At 42.4% G+C, this 22,014-nt stretch overlaps 2 long non-coding RNA genes across 5 annotated transcripts in view; one reads left to right on the top strand and one right to left on the bottom strand.

Moving 5' to 3' along the window:
• The window catches only part of LOC141407289 (uncharacterized), a 49,217-nt gene extending 36,357 nt beyond the window's left edge, over positions 1 to 12,860 (bottom strand). Inside the window, exon 1 of the long non-coding RNA XR_012415849.1 lies at positions 12,599 to 12,860. This is a non-coding gene — a long non-coding RNA (uncharacterized lncRNA). The remainder of the gene's footprint in view (positions 1 to 12,598) is intronic.
• Positions 1 to 22,014, top strand: part of LOC135971993 (uncharacterized) — a 92,740-nt gene that overhangs the window by 64,068 nt on the left and 6,658 nt on the right. Inside the window, exons 1-2 of one of the 4 annotated variants that reach the window (XR_012415846.1) lie at positions 19,134 to 19,302; positions 19,549 to 19,629. The exons of 1 other annotated variant lie outside the window; for it this stretch is intronic. This is a non-coding gene — a long non-coding RNA (uncharacterized lncRNA). Of the gene's footprint in view, positions 1 to 19,133; positions 19,323 to 19,548; positions 19,630 to 22,014 lie in introns of those variants that run through there. 2 more of the 4 variants (XR_010588512.1, XR_012415847.1) reach the window with 2 other exon arrangements.

Genomic DNA, 22,014 nt, shown 5'->3' with positions numbered 1-22,014 from the left:
GATCCTGCTTCTCAGGTGATCAATGCCTGCAGCTGGCAGGAATTTTCAGGGATTCTAGAAGCACGTCCATTATCTTGATGGGCCCAAGTTGTTCCTAACTCTGAGCTTCATGGCTTTCTATCCACAAAACCTTGATCCTGGGATATTTTTACTTCTCAATCTAGACATCTGCCAACCTGTCTGACTACCACAGGGCCCAGCTCAGTTTAGTGAGGGGTAGAGTTAATCTCTGATGTCTTTCTCATCAACCTCCTCAGGTAAACACTGATGACTCTTTAGAGAGCAAGGTTAAAATTACATCCAAACAAATTTGTATTAAAGGGGGGTATTGGGATAAAGGAAGCTCTGCTACCTTACAGAAAACCAGGTTAATCTAAATGCACAGATGTGGGGAAATGCACAAGATAGGATGTTAAGTGAAAAAAGCAAAGGTTACAAAATAATATACACATCATGAGCTCATATTTAATATGAGTATTAAATATGAGTATAAGTATATAAATATGAGTATTTTTATGTACAGAAAGAGTTAAAAGGATATTTACCAAACTGTTCCATAGCAGGAGTTATGAAAGGGCTTTCAATATCTAACCTTTCTAAATAATTTCAATTCTTTTACAAAGTTATATTTGTTATTTTACAATCATTCAAAAATAATTTTTTAAAAACAGATTTGGGATAGCAGCTCTTTCATCTCATTTAATTATATTTTTTGAATCTACAAAAAATACATAATTTTGCTTCACCATTTAAAACATACTACTTAAATGAGGCTTTATGTATACCTTCTCTGTTTAAATTTTTATCATTTCCAATTTATTCTTTACTTTTTAAATATCTCAAAGCACTTTGGATTTCCCACAAGCTTCGTATTGATGCTGTCCTGTGGAAATTTGAGAAGGGATCATTCTGAACCCCTCAGAAAAACAGCTCCTTGGGGAAATGGTTGAGCGGCAGTTTTTCATTGTATTCTTTCAACATACATTATTGAGTGCTACTGAGTACCAGGCTGCGTGCTTGATGCCAGGGCCTAAATAGTTGACACAAAAGGAATTGCAATTTAAAGGAAACACTGTAGGCTCTTCTGGTGCCCTGGAGCCACAGGCTTGCCCCAACAGTGTAGGGTAATGAGAACCCAGTACCTCTGCCTAATGGCCTCAGGGGCTTATGCCAGTTAGGGATTGGGTCAGATGCTAATAACAATTGCCAAAAATAACACAGGCTTAAGTAAGATAGTTTATGTTTCTTTCATTTAAACAAGCAAGTCTGGAGCTCAGCAGTCCAAGGTTGCTACAGCAAGTCACGGTCACCAGGGACCAGACTCCCTTTGCCTTTCTCAAGGTCACAAGTTGGTGCTAGAGCCTTAGCCATCTTGTCTTCATTTCAGGCAAGAACCAGAAAGAAGAGGAAAGAGCTAGAAACACCAAGTAAACATATATACCCCTTTTAAGAAGCTTTTCTGGAAGTCTGACCCAATGATCTCTGCTTCCATCTTATGGGCCATAGCTGCCTGCCAGGGAGGCTGGAAAATAGAGACTTTAAGCCAGCCACACTGCCTCGCCATGTAAAGTAAAAAAGTGGCTTTTAAATACTGGGTGGGCAACCAGCAGTTCCTGCCCCAGGGTGATAGGTGAAAAGGTGACTTTTCAAAGATGGAGGCCTCAGACCTGGAGGATATTTAGATTTGGAAGTAAAATGGCTCAAGTAGTGACATAAAGAAAGGAGGAGAGAGAAATTATTCAACAAAGACTGATTTGGAGTCTAGGGTCTTCAGGTACTCCAGGTAACAAAGGGAAAGAAGGCCCCACTCTTGGCCTCAAAGTCCAGTGGGGGTGGACATATCACCAAATACTAAGGAATTAAATAAGATAATACTTGTAAAGCCTTCAGATGTCACCTCTCTTTTGAAGTCTTCCTCAAAGTTAGTCATTTTTTTTTTTTTTTTTTTGCTTAAGAATTCAATAGCATAGTTTTCATACCTAAATCCTAACAACTGGCTGGGGTTCCTTGTAATTTTGTATGACTGTCACCCCCATTTCCCTTTGCTACCTGGAGTACCTGCACACTCTAGACTCTCAATCAGTCTTTGTTGAATAAATTTCTCTCTCCTTGTTTCTTTATGTCACTTCCTGAACAATTTTACTCCCAAATCTAAATACCCTCCAGGTCTGAGGACTTCATCTTTGAAAAGTCACTTTCAGGCTCAGGTCTTCTCAGGCCCGAGACAGAGTGAAAAGAGCACATAGGACTGGCCTCAAGTAATCTGCTTCGTGCCTTATCTGCTGTGTGGTACTACAGTAATTGCTTACCCTCTCTGAACTGCAGTTTTCTTCTCTGGGAATTGGGGATACTATTAGTGACTGTGTGTGTGATGTGAGGATTGAATGAATGATTTCAGCATGTATCTGGCATGGAGCAGCACTGAGTAGACAGTAGCATCTTTGGTTTTCTTTTCTTGTTATAGCTTCCTTCCTACTCTAATAGAGCACGTCCAGGCAAGTCAGAAGTAGCTAGCAATCTTTTGAGCTCTTCCTATGTGCCAGTCTTCTTCTTCATTTAGTCCTAGTAGTAGGACCTGAGGTAGTAGTACCTGAGGTAGGTACTACTATAACCATCCCCATTCTACAGATGAGGATACTGAGGCTCAGAGAATCACCCAGCTAGAGGACAGAGGCAGGGCCGTAGTCTTCTGGCCACAGAGGTCATGCTTCTAACTGCTACACCACACTGCTTTTCATGTTGCACTTGGCAACTGTTAGCCTCTGCTTGTCTACAATTGCTTCTTCCACTGTCCGGTCATTGACAATTTCCCTGGGTGCTCCAGAGCCCACAACACTCCAGGGATAAGCCAGGAGGATTCTGGGTCAGTGTGAGAGCTTAAAATCCCCCACAGAACCCTGGCAGCTACATACTCCCCAGAGAACGTTATAAAAAGTTCAGCTTCTGAGTATGAGAACAACTGTGACCTCAGACCAGTTGTCATCATAAGAGGCGCCCCTACCTTATGAGAATCTAGCCTCTGAAAAATTCAAAATTTATATATATATATAATCAATGTGTGTGGGGGGAGGATGATGTACATTACATAAAGATAATTCACTTTATAAAGTGAGCCAGACTTCCTTTATTTAGCCATCTTTCCTTGTGCACTTACAGTGATTTAATTTTTTAAACATTCCATTTATATGAAACTTTACAGGAACATGTCTATTAAGCTAAGTGAGATACACCCATATAATTTCACGAGCTTTATATTGCAAGGAAACTGCTACAAACCCTGTCTGAGAGGACCCTTTCCCTTTATTTTTCTCTTCCAAATTTCCCCCTGAGGAAAACTTTTTGAATCCTGTTACAGGAAGAACATCATTGAAAATCATTCAATTATCACGAAAGAAAGAAGTTAATTTTAGCTGTGCTGGGTGCTTCCACCAACCATTCCCATCCTTTTTTAGCACTGGAAAAGTACAGTTTCTTTTCCTAGAATTTTCAAACGTGGAGAGATCTGGGAATCAGTAGTTAAGGATCTGGCCGCCAGCCAGGGGCAGAATGCTGATGACATCATGGAACTTAGAGGCCAGTAAAGGAAGCGACTGTTCAGAGAGTTGGCCTCCCAAGCAAGGTTGGCCTTGGCTGTTCTGGGCACACTCTCCCAGTGGGTGGATTAATGAGGTGCCTTCCTGACCAGGCTGCCAGTGATAGGGCAGAAAATTGCCAGCAAGGCAAGGGCAGAAGGCAGAGAGGGAGGAAGGAGAGAAGGGGTGAGAGTCTTTAAAACCTTGGAGAGAAGAGTGAAACCTATACTTTCATTACATCTTGTAGTAATTTAAAATCATACTTGAATGTGAAACAGAATCTATAGGATGCCAATGATTAGAAGCTCCTCAATCACCAGCCTGAACTGAAAAAGAACAAGGAACCCAAGCATTTAAAGCTTTTTAGGAGTGGTCTTCTAGAGGAAACCAGAGCCTGCTGTAAGTTTACATTTCAGGAAAACCTGGCCTGGTGAAGCCTGCCCTGACTCATGCTTATGAGCTGGAGCTGATGTTCATTGCTGGGAAAGGTCGATTTTCCTTCTAAAGCAATGAAACACAGAGCTGGGACCCAGGACTGCTCAGAAATGTCCCGCAAGCTCTTCTGCACAACCCTGTACCTACCTACATCTTTTTCTTTAACTTATTTTTTTTTTTCTTTTAGAGATGGGTCTCCTTACGTTGTCTAGGCTGGATTCAGATTCCTGGACTCAAGCAATCCCATCTTCCGCATAGTAGGGACTACAGGTGTGCTGGCTTACCTACGTCTTTAAATAGGGCCTTACTAGGGTGAGGCCAGCAGGTGTATAGGGCACAAGATTTAAGGAGGTTCTCACTCTCTAGGCTGCGCAAGTGCGGGGTTGGCTCCTGAGAGTGGCTGCCTCCTTAAATTTGCGTGCTATGCACTTGCCTCTCCTCACTCTCCCTGCCCTGCCTTTCTAACTCCCCATTCAGTAACCCCCAAATTCTAAGTTAATCGGTTAGGGATGGGGTATGGACATTTTAAAATGCTCCTCAGACAATTCTAACGGGTAGTCAGGATGGGGAGCCACTGCTTTAAGTGAACAAGGGTTGGTGGTAAATTGAAAGAATCCAATTGAAAGCCAAGAATCAATCTTGACTTTATCTTTTTCTATTGTGTTAACTGGGGGAAACAATTCTTATCAAATTCATTTTGGTTCCGTCTGTTCAATAGAAGTCACAAAGGGTCCTGTACAGGGTTGCCAGATAAAAAACAGGACACCCAGTTGAACTGAATTTCAGATAAACAACAAATAACTTTTTAGACTTATCTGAAATTCAAATTTAACTGGGGATCCTGTATTCTTGTTTGCTAAATCTGGCGACCCTCGTTTCTCATGACAAGTCAGACATGTGGATTTAACTGCATAGGGCAGCATTTCCTAGTTTGTAGTACGGAACACATGCTAAAGTAGATATAATGTATATTATACCAAGAAAAAAAATTTGAGTTTGGCAAACATTGGGTGAAACAAAGTTAACTGAGATTTTTGAGTGCAAAACTTCTCAGAGTGTTTGATATGCAAATATGCAAATGTTCAGTGACCCCTCAAGTTGGAGACTTGTGGAGTTCCCAAACTTACATAATGGGGGGCATCTTACATAACTAATGTTCCAGTAAACTTACTGCCGAAAACACTACTGGGAGAGGAGGGGGTGCTATTGAAGGGTTTTAAACAGGCAAGTGACAAGATCAGACTAATGATTGAGGTAGATAATTCCACCTTCAGAAGTACCAACTTGAAAGGAACAAGCACAGAGCCCAGGCAGAAGGTGTGTTATTTTAAGAGGGCTGCCATGACTAAGTGCCACAGACTGGAGCTTGAACAACAGAAATGGATTGTCTCACAATCCTGGAGTCTGGACTTCTGAGATCAACGTTTGTCACAAGGGGTGGTTTCATTCTGAGGACTCCTTCCTAGGTTTGCAGATGGCCGGTTCCTCCCTGTCTTCACATGGTCTTCCCTCTGTGTGCATCTGTGTCCTACTTTCTTCTTATAAGGACATTGCGGTGGCTCATGCCTGTAATCCTAGCACTTTGGGAGGCTGAGGCGGGCGGATCACGAGGTCAAGAGACTGAGACCATCCTGGCCAACATGGTGAAACCCCGTCTTCACTAAAAATACAAAAATTAGCTGGATGTGGTGGCACATGCCTGTAGTCTCAGCTACTCGGGAGGCTGAGGCAAGAGAATCCAGGAGGTGGAGGTTGCAGTGAGCCGAGATTGTGCCACTGCACTCCAGCCTGGCGACAGAGCGAGACTCTGTCTCAGCAATAACAAAAAAGGACATCAGTCATATCAGATTAGGGCCCAGTCATATGACCTCATTTTGCCTTAAAGGCCCTGTCTCCCAAAACAGTCATATTCTAAGGTGTGGAGAGGTTGTTGAGGGGATATAATTCAGCCCATAACTGAGAGCTATTATAATAAATCTACTGAAAGATGATGGAGGTGGTGAATTAAGGCAGTGGGGATGGGGAGAAAGATTGAATCCCAGAAATATTAAAGAACTAGTAATGAAAGGACAGGGGAATTGATTAGACATGGTGAATGAGCAAAAGTAAAGCATAGTTTTGAGCAAAGAGTAGCACTCAAATATTTTTGTTTCCATCTCTTTGCTGTTTCCCAAGTCTAGAATAGAATCATATAACACAAATTCATGCTCATAATGCAGTGTTTGATTGAATTCATTTCTGGGATAGATGCATGAACAACACAATTATTAAATATTTCCTGGCTGGGTGTGGTGACTCATGCCTCTAATCCCAGAACTTTGGAAGGCGGAGGTGGGAGGATCAGTCGAACCTAGGAGTTCGAGACCAGCCTGAGGAACATAGTGAGACCTGTCTCTATTAAAAATGCAAAAAATTAACTGGGTGTGGTGGCACACACCTGTAGTCCCAGCTACTTGGGAAACTGAGGTGGGAGGATCACCTGAGCCCAGGAGGTTGAGGCTGCAGTGAGCCATGATCATGCCATTGCACTCCACCCTGGGTGACCGAGTGAGACTGTGTCTCAAAAAAAAAAAAAAAACACCACATTTCCTATTTGCCAATATGTCCACTAATTTTTATATTGGGATGATTGACTAATCTCTGCATCATCTCTCTTCACTCTTGGAAAGAGATGTTGAGCATCATGGGAATGCTGATCTGTGCCAGATTAATGCTGCTCCATTAGTCTCCAAGGAGAAAAAAGGCTTGGTGAAGAGTCTCTGACTTGGAAGCAATGCCTTGAACAGACCTGGCTCCCTTGGGGGCTGTGGTTTTCAGGGCCTAGTCCCTGTCTTCAATCTAAGAATTAGCCAGAATGCAGCCAATAACTTTTAGAAGTGGAAATCTTAGGCAAGTTTTGATAGTATTAAATCACTGGGTGGTTTTGATAGTAAAAAATCACTGGGTGGTTTAGACAAATGGAAATGTAGCCATAGGACATTTTGAGCAGCAGCCTTCAGTTTTACATATTCTACAAAACAAAAAGAAACTTTTGTTATCACTAGAGTTAGGACCAAAGACCCACAGGTCAACATACCCTCCAAGCACCAGTCTTTGGGCTCTCTTTCTGGCCTCCTTTGGCCTGGCACCAAGAACGTCAACAGCTGGACCGCCGTGGTATGAAGCGGGTATATTGGTAACACTCTAAAAATCTGCCAAAACTACCACAAGGACCTATCTTTGCTGAAGTGGCCAGAATTCTTGTTGATACAAGTGTTCTTTCAGTTAAAAGCCATAAATTCCTTCTGGTTTAACTAAGGACAAAAAAATTAGTTGGGAGAACTTGGTTCTTTTCCTTTTTGTCTCCTGAGGATTGATGCATTGCTCAGCCTTTTGGCCTCTCCAACAAGTAAGGAAGGATGCTGGCCAAAGTGCAACCGTTGTCTGTCATCTTTGACTCTTTGGAGTCTGTAATCTTCCATGGTTTCTTCCTCTCGGCCTACACTTGAAGTCTATCTCCTTCCAAAGAATTTCCCTTAACCAGTTATCTCATAGCACTTAGTATTTTGCCTCATTGTAGAACTGGAGGCTTGCCCTGAACTCCCTGTTCAAATACTATCTCCTTGAAAGGCAGAAAGGAATTCCTCTGTGATCTCCCGTGGCTCCTAGTACATTCCTTGATAATGGCGGACAGCACTGAACTGGTCCTGAATCGGATGCAGCATCTCTGCTCCAGCTGGGCCTGGTCTTAAAAACTACCCCTGGTATACACAATGCTCAAAAATTACAAACGTGCTCTAGAGTTGACATCTTTTCTCCTTCAATCTAATTTAAATTTATCCCATAACAATTTAAGTCCATTTCATACATTGTTTGCAAAAATGTCCAAAAATCATTCTCTTCCTTGCATCCATGCCCCTTTGCAATGTGGTTTTCTAGCTTGTCTCATCAAAGATAATTCTCCACCCCTTGAATGTGGGCTCACCATGATATCAGCTTTGATCATACATCGAAGCAGGAGTGATGTTGTGCCATTCCAAAGCCTAGGCCATAAGAGGCCTTGTGATTTTTCTGTTATCTCTCTCAGAAATCTGCCCACTACCTACCATGTAAACAAGCTTAAGCTAGCCTGCTAGATAGTAAAGGACCACACAACCAAGTCAACCCTGTAACCCCTGTGGCCTCAGCCAACAGCCAGTTAATCCTCAGAAGCAGTGGTCCTTAGCTGGACTGTAGTTGACAATGGATGCATGAAAGCGCCCAGGATACCAGAAGAATGTGCAGCTGATCCACCCCAAGTTGCTGATTTGCAGAATCATGAGCTAAATAAATAGCTGCTGGTTTAAGCCACTAAGTTATAGGGTTGTTTGTTCTGCAGCAATAGTTAACTAACACACCATCCGAAATGTTCAGATACTTGAAGAATGTAAGAAACTTCTAGTCAATTCACAGGCTTCTCAAATTTATGCTTTGGTGCTCTAAACTCACGGCAATAAGAGAGAAAATAGGAAAAAAAATAGTATGGATAAACACCTCTACAAACCAGAAATCTCCCGTGTTCCAAGATAAAAACAGGAAGGAATCAGTGGGAGTTTAGTCTCTGTAAAGGGAATGAAAGAGTTCCACCTGAGGCAGAGTATGAACGCCAATTACCACTTGAAGCCAAAGGTTGTGGGAATGGATGACATCCCCACTTTGCCAGCTCATGAAAAGAAGGCTTAAAAATCATTGTCAAGTATTACCACTCCAACTAGGCATTCTCCCCGACCTGACTGCTAAAACCGAAAATCAGTTCTCCGCCCTCATTTTACTAAGCAGAATTTGATAGTTGATCCTCTCAGATTTTCTTCTTTTCTGCATGGGGATACATAATGCTTTCCTGGTTTCCCTGCTACCTCACAAACCCCTTTTCTCAGTTTCCTTTTTAATGCTTTTTCCTTTTCATTACAAACTCTTAATGTTGGAGGACACATGGATCCAGTTCTCAGTTCTTTATCCATATGCACTCTTTTGGTGATCTTATCTATGCTCATGGTTTTAAATATTATCCAATTCCTACTTCCAATTTAAATCTTCAACTCAGACCTCTCTCCAAGCTCCAGGCCTCCTTTTTTTTTTTTTTTTTTTTTTAAAGAGGAAGATATGAAACACAAATAGGCTGAAATGAAATAATACTGTATAAATATGAAAATATACAATTTGAAATCTTTGAAATCAAAATTATAGTTATTTAGAAGTTCCATAGAACAAACTCTAGACTCATAGCAATTACACAGGGAATTAATGAATTGGAAAAGAGTACTGAGGAATTATCCTTACATAGCCAAAGACAGAGGGAGATTGAAAAATACGAAACAAGATAAGGAACATAATTTGAATAGCTACAATAAATGTTGAATAGGATTTCTGAAGAGGAAAATAAGGAAGAACAGTATTTGAAGAGACAAGTAGTAGAGACTTCCATGATTGAAAAGTGAGAGATGTCCTTGGGCTAAAGGAGCACTCTGGGGACTTAAGTTGAATAAATAAAGAAAACCCACACCTACCATACACACTGAAGTCAGATTGCAAGGCATCAACATGAAAGCGCTGAGAAATCTCCAGAGAGAATGACGTTGTTTATAAGGAAGTCATAATTGCACTGACAACAGATTTCTGATCACAAGTAACAGAGTTGGAAACTCTACTAAAAGAACTATTATAGGATGTTATTTATTAGGAAGAAAAGTGAGTCTAAGGCATGAACTATATATAAGAAATAATGATGCATGTAGAAAGTGGTAACATTTAACTTGCTAATTAACATTAAATTACTCAGATTAGTTTAATTAATTACTGACCATAAGGACATACATATCGACCACATGTTTAATAACTTTTTTTGTATTTAAAAGATGGTAAAATTAAAGCTCTGTACAGCAATAAGATTGGGGGAAAGGAGCATCACGTTCAATCTCTGAGGCATATGTGATATTAAACAGGACAGAAACTGAATAACTCTGGCCTTTGGTAGAAAAGTTTACGATTAAGTGTACATGTTTTAAAAATTAAGGGGAATTGGCCGGGTGCGGTGGCTCACGCCTGTAATCCCAGCACTCTGCGAGACTGAGGCAGGTGGCTCATCTGAGGTCAGGAGTTTGAGACCAGCCTGACCAACATGGAGAAACCCTGTTTCCACTTAAAAATACAAAAATTAGCCATGCATGGTAGTGGGCACCTGTAATCCCAGCTACTCAGGAGGCTGAGGCAGGAGAATCGCTTGAACTGGGAGGCGGAGGTTGCAGTAAGCCAAGATCGCGCCATTGCACTCCAGCCTGGGTGACAGAACAAGACACCATCTCATTAAAAAAAAAAGGTGGGGGGGGGAATCACTGAAATCAACAAATTTATATTTATTAAAATACTACATATGGAACTTTATTAATTCAGTGGAAGGCAGAAAAGGAGAAATTTACAAAGCAAGAAAAAATTATGGTAAGGAGAAAACCCAAAATAAGAAGGCATAAGTTCAAATAAAATAAATATAAGGAGATTATATTGATCTTCTAAAAATAGTATCGATTTGTTTTTTTAAAAAGTCCAGGTATATGTGCTTCTTATAAGACACACAATGAAAACAAAACCAAAGAGAAAATCTGAATGTAAAAAAATAAAAATAAAAAAGGGGTTTCATGCAAATAATAATAAAGAAGAATCTGGTATATCAATATTCATATCAGGCTAAATATAATTTAAGGCAAAAGCCTCTACATAATAATAGAAGCAACAATCCACCAAGACGTAATATTCATGAACTTGTCTGCAGCTAATAGCATAACTCTGAAAACCACAAAGTCAAAGCTGAGAGAATTAGGAGAAATCGCCAAACCTCCAATCGTAGTGTAGATTACTGAGATCAACTAAAATGAAAGTTTAGCAAGAACTGAAAAGGTTTAAACACAACAAATCTACCAGATGTATATAAAAAAAAATTCCTTATACCCAACAGTAGATTCAAATACATTTTTACCTCTTACCTCCTATTAAAATCACAAAAGAAGTCTCCACAAGAGTGAAAGAACTGTCATAGAGACCATTGTTTTTTGACTACAGTGCAATGAAATTTGAAATCAACAATGAAAAGAAGTTAAAAATAATAATTACAACATGTTTGGAAACTAGTAAAAAAAAAACCTTCTAAAACATGGATTAAAGAGGAATTCACAAAAGAAATGATAAAATATTTAGAAGTAAATGACAATGAAAGTTCCTCATATCACAACCTGCAAGATCTGGTCCAGAAAACAAAACAAAAAATGCTGTTAAGAGTATTTTTGAGGTAACTAACAAAATTTGAACAAGATCTGTAGATTAGATAATAGTATTATATTACATTTCCTGATTTTGGTAATTATATTTTATAGTAACAGAATGTCTTGTTCTTAGAAAATATACACAAAAAATTTAGGGATAAATATTTTGAAACTTACTCTGAAATGGATCAGATGATGATGATGATGATGATGATGATGGTGATGATGATGGTGATCATATCCAGAGAGAAGCAAAATGAATGTGGTAAAAGTTATCCCAGAAATGGTGAATCTGGGTGAAGGGTATACAGGAGTTTTTCTTATACTATTTTTGTAATTTTTTCATAAGTTTGAAATTACTTCAAAATTAGAAGTTTAAAAACCTGTAAGGTGTAGTTAGTGCTAAAAGATTTTATTTTAAAATCTAAATAGTTCTGACCTTTAAAAGGATGCTGATTTACCAGTCATAATTTCCCTTCTGAAGGTTCTCTGTCTCACTGATTAGATAAAACAAAATCTGTAGTCTGAGAAAACGGGATGTTCTGCAAATTAGCACAGTTGACCATGATACCTGTTGTATACAAAACAGCGTCTTACAGTTGCCAGCACCATTCATTAGCAATTGCCTTGGGGATAAACATAGGCCAAGGACTAAACAGTGATGTCACACAATTGTTTTAAACAAATGAACCAAAAAGACAACTTGTGCCACATTCCAACTAGGTCACAAAAGCATATTTAAGGAGCTTCAGTCCTGGGATTTCTCTAAGCCTATTATAATACTCTGTTTTGACTTTTCTCTCCATGTGCCATAATTCAAAACAGAGACACTCAATCTCCTTTTAAATGTTTCCTGAGAAATCTGCCTCTTGACTTCATGAGAGTGCTAAAGTGACAACACATTACTGAGAGATTGTTTCCAGGCGCTCAGCATTATGTAGAAAGACTCTGTGATGGAGGATGAGAGCAGACATAGGGACAAACATTGTGGGATCACCAAAGAGGAAGAGAGAGGGTGGAGGGAGAAACAGAGAGATGAGAAAAGAGACAGAGTATCAACACGTGGTCTCGAGAAGAGCTTTAAGGATAGGTTCAGAAAAACCTACTAGTCCCAATGTGTTCACAAGATCTCTCTGTTGGACAAACCTTTTGAGTTTGGAGAGTTTTAGACTGGGGGCCTTAGGAGGGTTGCATGGTAGGGAATAATTGCTGGAGATGGAAGAAGTGAACATGGATTCTAGATGTGTGATGTCCCCACTTTCCCAGCAGACAATGGTGGGCAGAGTGGGGTAGGCCAGGGGGATTGTTTGAGGACCTTACCCATTTTGCAGCAGATTCCCTTTGGGGGCCTCCTATGGGATGCCACTCTCCCTGGCCCACCAAATTTAGTCTTGGTCCTTTGTTACCTGGCAAAGACACAGCAACATTTGGGTCAATGGCACTCACAGCTTATTGACAGCCAGAAGACTAAGCAAATTATGCCACTTTTAGAAGATAGGAGTTTAGGTTTTTAATGAATTGTCCATCTCTTCATTTATGTTGGTCTATTTTAATCAAGATTACTTCGGAAGACAGAACATAGGACCCATCCTAGAAGTACACATTTCATTACTGGCTAGTATAGAGGCTCAGGAGTTACTTGCAATTTTCTATCTTCTGCCTGTACTCTTTGGGAAGATGGCCAGGCTATGAGGGTTCCAGTCCTGGTTCCTATTTAACGTGACCAAAGCCCTCTTGTCACCACTTCCTATAGAAAATCTTTCCAGACTGAGTGGATCAAGTCGAGAATCCCTGATCTACCAGACATCAGGGCCATAACCTCTTTTTTTTCTTTTCTCCTTTTTCTTCTCCCCTCCCCTCCCCTTCTCTTCTCTTCTCTCTTTTTTTTGAGGCAGAGTCCCGCTCTGTCGCCCAGGCTGGAGTGCAGTGGCGCGATCTCTGCTCACTGCAAGCTCCGCCTCCCGGGTTCACGCCATTCTCCTGCCTCAGCCTCCTGAGTAGCTGGGACTACAGGCGCCCACCACCACGCCCAGCTAATTTTTTTGTACTTTTAGTAGACACGGGGTTTCACTGTGTTAGCCAGGATGGTGGTGATCTCCTGACCTCGTGATCTGCGTGCCTCGGCCTCCCAAAGTGCTGGGATCACAGGCGTGAGCCACCGCGCCCGTCCGCCATAATCTCTTTCTAACCACTATTCCCCCACATTTATTAGCTTTTAAGGAAAAAGAAGAAAAATTTGGACTGGATGAAAATAAATATCTCATAAAGCAATCAGTGGGGGTTCTGGTAGAATTTTTGGAGCATTAGAGGATTAGTGCTGAAAGCAGCAGTGTTTAAACTTTTTCTATTAGCTCAAATTTATACAGATGCCAAAAATGCAAAAAATAAGAATAATAATAATAATACCTCTACCAAAGGGTTTCACCAAATGGTATTTGAATACCTCCAACTTAGAAAAATGAGGTCCAGAGAAATGGAGAACCACACCCCAGACATGCCAGCTATTTGGTGACAGCTGTGTAACCATAGCCCTTTGCCCTTAGAAGCATTTACTCACGTCTGGAAATCACTGCATCATTAAAAAAGAATGGCAGGGACTGGTTTCTGTCTTCAGTAATTTACAGTGTAAGAAAGACACTGTGAGAGTCAGTGCACACACAAAACTGTTTTTCAAGCCCTCCAAAAATTGGCAGCCAGGCCAAAATGTTTGGTGGAATTTATGCCAATATTCAACAGACTATGCCTCCAGGAATTGGTACTCCCCTATCCCCAACCTGAGGTACAGGCCATGGAGACAGTGCAAGGAAGCAAACACAAGGCAGAGATGTAGAGTGTGTTTATTCTTAGGGACCAGGGGATGCATCTCACGATAGTGCCAGCTTTCTCCACTCTGGACAAGACGTAAATTAGGCCTGCCATCACAAATGCTTAGTTTGGCACGACTTTTGTTTGTTTGTCTTCCAGGGAGAATAGAGAGAATGGGTTGGAGAACACTATTTCACATAATAACATGATTATACTTCTATACTATATTTAAACTTTGCAAAGTTCATCCACATACTGCACATTAAAAATGTTTCACCAGAACTCTGTGAGCACATAAGAGTAGTATTATCATTTTCCTGCAAACAAAGAAAGTGAGGACAGAGCAGTCAGGTGGTTTGTCCAGGGCCACCGCATCAGTTGGTGACAGATGGGATGATCAGTCAGTAACTGAGGGAGGAGCACATCATTTTATTCCCATCAGACTCTAGACTGGATTTAGATTCTGCTTTTTGGCCAACATGGTCTTAGACCCAAACAGAGGGACTGGTCCAATTTGGAGGAATAAAACAGAAAAGATATTCCGATATGCATGGGTCAGAAAGAAAATTGCACAGCAAGGTGACTACAATTAATAATAATGTATATGTCAAAATTGCTAAAAGAATGGATTCTAATGTTTTCACTACAAGGAATTGAGAAGTATGTGAGGTGATGGATATGTGAAGAGCCTGATATGATCATTTCATAATGTATACATATATCCAAACATCACATTGTATGTTATAAGTATATACAATGATTGTCATTTTAAAATAAAACAAAATTTGAAAAATTACAGAAAGACGGTAACAGGCATCATGGAATTGCTTCTGACATCTGTGTTCTTCAGAATTGTTTACAGAACACTTATATCCAAATACAGATTTGAATTTGGTGGGGAAGTTCTAGCACCATAATTTACATATTCTTTGGAACCTATTTGCTTGTTGAAACTGTGCTTTTCTATGAAAAATTTTAAGGCCGTTTATTTCACCCCTGAAGTAAGGCTGAGCAACGTTTTAAATGAAGAGTGGACTTTGAAAGAAGCATTCGTGAGAGTGCCAAAGCGAGCTCCAGGAATGAGAGGACTAATTTGGCAGCTGTCAGGACAGATCAGTTCATAGAGTGAGAAGTGGGTTGAAGGAGGAGCTCTGCCTGCAAGGACAAAGCTGGGCATGTAGGTCCAATTTTTCTAGCAGCCTCTCTTTCGGGGAGCCACCCCAACAACCCTGCGTGCCTTGCCACCTCACCTGATGGAAGTAGAATGCTACCTCTGGCACAAGGGCCATTTCTATTTTCATGGCATTACTGGGGCCTGAAACATCCATGCTCAGAAGTTGTCAAATAACAACAGTTTTTTTTTTTTTCAGCAGCTTGTCTGAGCACTCCTGGAATTCCTTTAAAATACAGAAGGATGAGTAATCCTGGTTCTCATTTCTGCAGAGAGGGCTGGGAAAGGCCCAGGCACAACCTGCCAATGTTGCAAAATTCATAAAGCAAATCAAGTGAACAAACCGCTCCTTTTCAGATCAAAACCTGTTAAGGATTGCGGTGTCTTTTTGGCAACCCAGGGGTTATTCATATGCCTGTTTCAACTGTTCCAGTAGCTTCAGGAAATAGCAAGGTGGAGCAGCCCGCAAGAAAGCCAGCATCATCCTCAAAGGATGCTCATAGCTACGGAAGAACCAACTTGGCTAAAAACACTTTTCAAGTAAGGAACCATTTCCCCCTCAAAGAGATTTTCTGATCACCCCAGAAAATGATCCTGGGAACTTCTGAGTCACAGAATAAACATTAATAGCAAAGAATAAGTTTACATGTTTTGGGAACATGGAACACTTTCTTTTTCTAAGCCTCTGACAGCCGTCCTGAGGAGTGCATCTGCCTTGAGTGCAGGGAATTGAAAATCTGTCCTTGGTGTGGCAGCTGACTAGCTCATTGACCTTGGGTTAATCATTTAATTTGGGATCGGCAATTCATAGTCAAAACCATGATTACTGTGATCCAACAGAAGCGAGCCTGCCTGGGCATGGGGACCCAAAGGTTATAATTTTAAGGATTTATTCCTTGGGAGTGGAGGCAAAATGCTGATAGTAATGAAGTGGCCCAGATTCAAAAGCCTGAACAGTGAGTTTTACCAGGGCCCCCATGCCATTCAGTAAGCTCTCTGGGATTTTCAGTGGGCCTGGGGAGGTATAACTCACTTTGGCTCAGAGCTATGAAAGCAGAACTTGGGTGGTTTATTAGAATATACAATGGAAGAGTTGGATGAGACCTGAGTAATGATGTTTTTGTTCACCGCTTGTCTCATCAGAGCAATCTCTGGACACATAAATTTAATGTTCTCATCCTCTGCTTAAAACGGCCTTCCACTGTTCCAAAATAAAAGCCAAAGTCCTCAATACTGTGTATGCATGTGATCCAGCCCCTGCCTACCTCTGTATATCTTGGTTTTCCCTGTTCCCTTTAATCCAGCCACAAGGACTTTACTCCACTTCCTCCAATGAACTAACTGTTTATATCCTGAGCACTCTCTAACTCCTCTTCACTTTTTTTTTTTTGAGACAGAGTTTCACTGTTGCCTAGGCTGGAGTGCAGTGGTGCGATCTTGGCTCACTGAAACCTCCGCCTCCCGGGTTCAAGCAGTTATCCTGCCTCAGCCTCTCAAGTAGCTGGGATTACAGGCACCTGCCACCACACCCAGATAATTTTTCTGTATTTTTCGTAGAGATGGTGTTTCACCATTTTGGCCAGGATGGTTTCGAACTCCTGACCTCAAGTGATCCATCTGCCTCGGCCTCCCAAAGTGCTAGGATTACAGGTGTGAGCCACCGCACCTGGCCCCCTCTTTACTTTTTAATTTTTATTCTTCTTTCAATGCTCAGCTCAAATGTCACTTCCCCTGAGAAGCATTCCCTGAGGCTTCCCCTCCCCATACACATTAGATCAGATAAAGCTCTTGTAATATTATTGCAGAACATCCTATTCTTTTGCTTCAGGGCCTTTATCACAATTGATAATTATATACTTACTTTTACTTATGGAATTAATTCCCAGTCTCTCTCAGTAGATTACATGCTGTGTCTGTTTCACTTGCCATTGTATCTCTAATGCCTACTACAAGTGCCTGGCAGGCGGCAGACATGACTGCTTGTGAATGAATGAATGTTCTCAGTGATTCTGTAAGGATGAAGGTGATGTAGAGTAGTAGATAGTAGCTCTGCTCTGGAAGTCCAGAGTCTGATTCACACCTGCAAGCCTTATTGGTCAATGACTACTGATATTCCAGCCACCCAAACAACTGCTTTCAGAGAAGCATTAATACCTGTGAATAAAACAAATCTACTCTTTTCGTATGTTTGGTTCAGAACACTAGGGGAATTTGAGAAGAAATGAGCCAGCCCCAAGCTGTCCTGGTTTCTTTTATTAAGAACAGGCCATGATTTGAGCACATTCTCCTACTTGCCTCACTTCTGCCTATTGCTGGGGATTGCACAGGGAAAAGTGAGAGTCTGTGTGTTGGGACTCTGACTTGGCAGTGAGATTTAACACAGAAAGACCCTGAAGAAATATGCTGACAATGGGGTTTTATCTCTTCAATGCACTGGAGACAAAACCCCTGCTTTTAAAAACAACATTCATACAGAGCCAAGGATGTCCCAGTGTCAACAGTCCTAACCCTTTCTCAGTCTGCCTAAGAGGTCGTTGGTTTCAGATGGATGAACCAAGGACCTGCTACTTAGAGACTACTGTCTAGGTCAACCCAACTGGCATAAGTAAAGCACCTACTGTTTATAGTAGGAGGCTGCAAGATAACAGGAGATGCAGACTATTGAAGGCTACTGATCTATCTGTGTAGACAGGCAAGAAAAAAACAACTGGAGAAGAATTCCATGACTATACAAAAAGAAGAGTGTGATGGTATGGAGACTATTCCTGAACAGTGAATTTCCCCTGCATTAAGGATGAGATCCCTATGAACTGGGATCATTCAGGAAGTCTTCTTGGAGAAGAAAAGTTTGAGCATTTTGGGAAAAAAACTTGGATTGGCAAAGAGAGCTGAGCTGTCAGTAGCTGGGCCCATAGTAAGTAGGCTGCCTGGAGCTGGGAGTTATGCTAAAGGAGTTGTAATTTGGGATGCCTCTAATTAACCATTTTGGGAAAAACATAATAAATCCCTTTGTAGCATCTATAATAAACTGCCCAATATCTAGGTCGTGGGGAAAAAGTTTTATTCTGCATTTCACGTGGATGGTGATAACACTAGATAATCTCAGCATCTTTCTGATTCTCTTGCTAATCCAGGATTCTAAGTAATAATCACTTTGTTCTACAACCTGAATCTAGCCCTTGTACTGTGCAGTTTTTTTTTTTACAGTTATTTTTCCTGTTCTCTGAATCAATCTCCATGGAAACATAAGTTTTAACCAGCTGTGTCCACTGAGGTAAAGATGCAATAAAAGGCACAGGGCATACATACCACAGCAGCAGTTACTTCCCACAAGGAACCAGAGATTGGAAGTGAAGCTAAAACATTTTCACTTACAATAGCATCTCTTTCAAGGTGAACCATTTCCCCAGGGAGAGTTTCCAGCTCTGAGCAAAGGCAGAACAATAAAACATCAAGGATGTCTTTCTAAGGCTACAAACAGAGTAGCTAACACCTTGAAGTTGATCTGCTTCTGAGTCCTTTAAAAGCCAGGACAGCAACAAAGTGCCCACATTACATTTTCTATAAGCTTGCTAAGCATCTCTTTTCCTAAACCACAAAACCCTAGGTATTTGTACAGAACAGGCAGAAAGGGAAGTCCTAGGAGATCAGGACCCTGTCTCAGCAGGCATCACTCCAGCCTATCTTTTCCTGAGTGGTTTTCTGTACTTGTCTTCCATCTTTTCCCTTCTGTCCCACTCTGGAAGTCACTAGTCTGTGCCTTCCTTACCTCCCATGGTTTCTGCACCTTCATTTCCAAAGGCAAGTGAAAACAGTGCCAGGCTGTGCACATGGGTAACTCCAGGGACTTCTCCTCCTCCCATTTCCCCTAAAGCATTTGACAGTTAGACCTTGGAACTGAGTCCAGCAGCACTAGGTCAGAGTGATGGCTAAAGCTAAAGGCAAACTGGATTCTGTTCAGGAGGTTCTCCTTTGTCATTTTTATCATCAGATAGAAGACCTCTGTCTTCCCAGAAGATTAAATAATAGAAAAGAATAATAGCCCAAGGTGGGTGACTCTGCAAACAGGTGGGTGAGGTCTCTAGTTGAGTGAGGGGGTGTCTGTGGGTTGTGGGTTCTTCTTATGAGCAGGGCTTGGAGGAATTTGGTCTATTTGTTGTGGTTTTCCCAGGGGGAAGTGGGGAATGGCTGGGACTCTAATGATCATTATCAGAAGACTTTGGATTAGGCCTCTGAAACATTAAGATGTGAATCCTCTGGCAATTCTGCTAAAATGCAGATCTCCTTTCAATAGGTCTGGGACAGAGCCTGCCTTTCTATCAAGCTTCTGGTGATGGGATGTCGCTTGTCTCATCCACAATTTGAGTAGCAAGAGGTTAGCTTTTCTATTTACTGCCTTTATATCCGCAGTTGGGCTATGTCATTTTATCAAAACAATGTGGTAAGAGTGAGCGCCAATTACTAGCCTGTTGAATCATCTATTGTTAGAGCTGTTTCTTTTGGGTACATTTAAGAGTCCCCTCCCTGTGGTTTCCCATTGCACAAGAAGCCCATTTGCCAGGCAATACCTTGGGCAAGCAAGCTACTGTGCAAAATGGCATTGCCTCTTCCTGCTGCCAGCCAGGCGGCTGCTGGTTGACAGTGGAGTTGTACAGTTTATGTGATAGTGATGACAGCGCTGACTCTGAAGGGTACTGAAGATTCTGAAGAGGCACTTCGCTGCAGCAGCTTCACCTCCCACTTTGTTTTACCCACCCCCCAGGCTTGTGGGAGAGAAGGATCAGGCAGAGCTCTGCACATGCCACGCCAGGGGTGGGGGAATTATTTTTTTTGTTTTTTGCTTTCTCTGCTACAGGACATACCATGCCTTTTACAGATATTTATAGGACAATTTCCCCCCTGAGCATGCCCAAGCATGGGGGATGGTGAGGAAGATGACTGAAGGGAGGAAGCAGGAAAAGGGGGTGCCTGCAGGTATGAGGATTGGAAGGTGGGGAAAACCCTTCATGCTTGGTTCAGCCTTCAAGGAAAAAGAGGGGTTGACTAGATTACAGATGTTAAACCAGGGGTCTGTGGTTCAGACCAGCAGCTCTCTGCACTTGTAAGCTATATTTGGCTGGTGTGTTCATTTGTCTAGGGTAAGAGCCCCTAGATTTCAACAGATTCTCACAGAGTCAATGATAACACAAAAGGTTAATCAGCTCCATTTCCAATCAGGATCACCTGCAAGTTCCTCCCAGAGCAGATATTTGGAGCACTAGGCTTCTAGAAGCAGCAGACATCAAGTTCGGGCCATGGGATTAGGGTGGACAGGGCAGCCATTTGGAATCATTTTCTACCAGAGGCAGAAGAGGCTCAGCCAACAACAGCCCCATTTTACATGGCAGAAGCCGAGCTGCAGTCAATTCAGTGATTCCTCCTAAAGTAGGGAGTCAGAAGCTGAGCCTGGACTGGAACCTAGGCCTCCTAGCAGACAGAGCGCAGGTCTACACTGGGGAAAAGCCCCTTCATTCTGGCAGTTGCCTGGAAAGAGCAAGACATTTATGGCCAGAGCGCCAGGAGCCCAGCTGGTTATTTCTAGCTTGCTGAATGTCAAAAATCCAGGCCGCTTCTCAAAGCAGCCTCTACTTGTCAGACCAAATCAAGGCATCAGCGCGTCAAGCAGGCGAATCCTCTGCCCCCGGCACCAGCCTGGGGGCGCACGCCCTGCCTCCGCCCCGCCCCGCACGGCGCACCTGACCGGTTCCCGCGGTGCGCCTGACCGCGGGCGGGCGAGCGCTGCACCCACGCATCCGGACGCCACTCCCACCTGCACCCCGGCGTCACGCCTGAGTGCAACCTGCAGCCTTCACCCACCTGGGCGGCTGCCTGGCTTTGCTCAGGGTTGGAGCCAGCTCGGCAGCCTGCCTTGGCCAAGTGTGACCAGGGAGCTGGTCTTTGACCCTAGCGGCAGATTGGGCATGACAATCTGGTCTCTTGTGGAATCTCCCACTTTCACCTTCTTTTCTTCTTAGCAAAACTCCCACCCCAGCCTCTACCCCAATTCCTCGATAGATCTAAATCAACGGGCATGTTGGTACCTCTGCAGAATCAATCCAGTTTTACAGGAACAAAAACGAACCCCAGTCCTGAGTGTCTGTTGGTTTCCCGTCCCAACTTCTGTTCATTCAGCAAACATGGGAGCATCTACTGGCTGGGTTTGGACACAACAGACTGACCTTTACCCCAGGGAACTGGCAGCCCCCGGGGAAAAGAGAAGCGGATGCTTTTAGGCTGTAATGTAATGGTCGCATGGGAATTTGCTAGGGGACATGGGGGCAGGGAATGAGCATTGTAGGCAGAGAGGACAGAGGCTGGTGACAGAACATGGCAGGCGGTAGGATCTGCAGGAAGGCAAGGTGGCCGGTGGGCACAGACAGATGAGGGCAAGTAGCAGTGATGGGCTGAGGAGGAGCCAGGACTCAGCCAGAGAAAGGAGCATTGACTTCATCCTGAGAACAATGCAGGGCCTTGGAAGGTCTAAACAGGGAAGTGACGGATCCAATTTGCTTTCTTAGGTGGGACTGGAGAGCACAAGTCCTGTAAGTCCCAGCACAGGGGCAGCAAGCGGCAGCATCGCTGAAAGTAGCAGCATTTTCAAGGACATGGGTCATGTTCTCCCACTTGGGGATCAAATTAACTAAGTTTTCTTCTATTTCCACCCGCACACTGCTGCCTTATTCCTATCCCTGGCCCCACTGTGAGTGGTTTGGCCTTCTGC

This window comes from Macaca fascicularis, chromosome 7 (genome assembly GCF_037993035.2).
Source record: "Macaca fascicularis isolate 582-1 chromosome 7, T2T-MFA8v1.1".
Lineage (NCBI taxonomy): Eukaryota > Metazoa > Chordata > Mammalia > Primates > Cercopithecidae > Macaca > Macaca fascicularis.
Note: the sequence above shows the minus strand (reverse complement) of the source record. Positions and strands in the feature narration are given on the sequence as shown.